We start from the raw sequence: 2,541 nt of genomic DNA, 5'->3' as shown, positions 1-2,541 counted from the left end.
ATTTTAAATACAGCTTGAATTTCTGGAAGTTCTCTGTCAATGGACTGTTCTAGACACTTTTTGGATAATCTTCAGCAAGATTTTGCTTGAATGAGACATTGTTCAATAGTTTTCACATTGTGTTGGATAACCTTTCTTGGGATGGGGAACAAATATGGATCTCTTCCAGTGAGTTGACCAGGTAGTTATCTTCTAGATATCCTGGCCCAGTCTAATTGGCATGTTCAAGGCTGCATGTATTTATTAGATCATAGCAATTGGTATTCCTTAAATTTCTGGGGCCTTATTTTTTGCCAGTACCTTCAGTGCAGCTTGAACATTTCCCCCCCAGCCCCCTCACCATTGGTACTTAGTCATGTGCTGCTTTCTAAAATGACTCTATGCCAGCCGATTCTTTTTGATAGTGACTCTATGTATTCCTCCATGATCTTTTGGAAAATCCATTATTTTGGCAATAGCATTCATCAGGATTGCAAATTGAGGCTTGAATTTGTTCTTCAGTTTCTTCAGCCTAGGAAATACTGAGAGAGTTCTTCCCTTTTTATTTTCTGACTCCAGCTCTTTGTGTATTTCATGATAATATTTTGCTTTGTCTTTTTGAACTTCCCTTTGAAATACTCTGTTCAATTATTCTATTCAACTCTTCTATCTTGAAATATTGTGTTCAACTCTAAAGGCATTTTGTACCTTTTTTGGGGTCTTTTCATTCAAATGTAATTCTCAGAATTTCTTCTGACATACATTTTGATTTAAAAATTATAAAAAAAAGTTTAACTATGGCAAGAGAGATACTTTGTACTAAAAATAGCAACTAATAGGAAGTGATGAGGATGGCACAGGATAGGCAGGTTTCAGGTCTGTTTTTCATAGAATTGTTCCGAGTTGCACCTGACTTGATGCACCTAATAATAACAAAAATAAGTGAATAGTAATCCATGATAGTGTAATACATAACAGTTTGGGCTGCTAATTAAAAGGTCTGCAGTTCAAATATACAAGAAGCAATATGGGAGAAAGATGAGCAGTTTTTATAAATATTTATAGGCTCAGAAATCAGGTGGAAAAGTTACTGTAAGCTGGAACCAACAACTCAATGACAAGGAGTTTTTTAATTTGATTTAATACATGAATAGTCTTTACTGCTCACAATCCGCTGGTTGAAATGTTGATTGTTTATACCAGTTTAAATTCAGAAGCAAAATCTAAAAACAGCTGAAAAAGTGTGATACTTTAGAATCCCTGTGAAGGTTTTTCTCTTTTATTGCAATCACAAAGATATTAAATAGCATGTGTCTAATTATCACGCAGTTTATATTATTAAATCAGTACACTATTTGCAGCCCCAGAATAATGTAAATGTATAACAAATTCTGCTGAAAATTCAACCTTTGGTGCTTCAGATCCACTCAGATGTAATTCAGAAAATGACTATGTTTTCTTAGATAGGGCGTAAAAGATAGGAAGGTATTAAAGGGGCATTGTTGTTCCTACTGACTAAGAAGAGATCAGATTCTTAACTGCTCACTCTACTAAATTTTATTGTTTCATGCCTTTATTCAAAACTGTGTAAAAATGTGGTTTGGTATACAAAAAATTGTCCCTAAATCACAGGGATTCTTTGGATATGTAGTATATCGGGAAGAATACCCTTTCTTGTTTTCATGTCTCCAAAAACACACCTTAATAACTCAAGTCCCTTTCTAGTGCTACATGACCAATAAAAATATTTTCAACAATTGGCTGATATAAAAATTCTTTAATTTATTCTGTAATATTGCTACCAATTCTGCTGTCAAGTTGATTCCTACTCATATTTTCTTTCCATCAAGTTTCTGAAGCTATAAACCACAACTGGAGGAGAAGGCCTATAGTTCTCTTTCAGAACCATTCACTGGTGGATTTAATTAAGGTACACTGCAACTTTTGGACTAGGACTACATTTGCTACAGATATTGTTTCCGGAACTCCCCATTCAAACCGAAGTCACACATTTCTTAGAAGTTAAAAAATAAATAAATTTTAAAAAAAAGAGTGACAGGGATAAATTAATTTCCAAGCTGCGTCTTTTTAAATCCCAGACAAATGAGACCGAACTCATAGATCCAGGGCCATCAAAAAGATTTATGTGAACATAAAGAGGATCCAATTGTCCAAATTCCCAAAGAGGCAGAAGGACCATAAGTTCCATGACTCAAAGTCAAAGAAACTTGGCAAATCAGAAAATGTAATCCTATCTGGACTTCCTTGTAATGCTAATTAGATCATACCCAAACCGAGTGATTTCAAATCTAATCACTTAAGGGTTATGAGAGAAGCAAGTTAAACACAGAAACACGCATACAGGGGAAGACAGATGCTATGCTGTCTGCAGTCAGCAAAACAAAGAATGCCTGGGACTACCAAAGAAGTAATTTGCATGACAAAAATCCCAATTTGAATTTTCTTTCTTTTTTAAAAAAATTATTATTAATTTCAATGAAAATTTACAGAGACTTTGGATTTACATTCATTTATTGTTGCACTTTTCTCCCCTCCTAACCC

Source organism: Elephantulus edwardii, unplaced genomic scaffold, assembly GCF_000299155.1.
Source record: "Elephantulus edwardii isolate Elephantulus edwardi_28Jun2011 unplaced genomic scaffold, EleEdw1.0 scaffold00256, whole genome shotgun sequence".
Classification (NCBI taxonomy): Eukaryota; Metazoa; Chordata; class Mammalia; order Macroscelidea; family Macroscelididae; genus Elephantulus; species Elephantulus edwardii.
Note: the sequence above shows the minus strand (reverse complement) of the source record.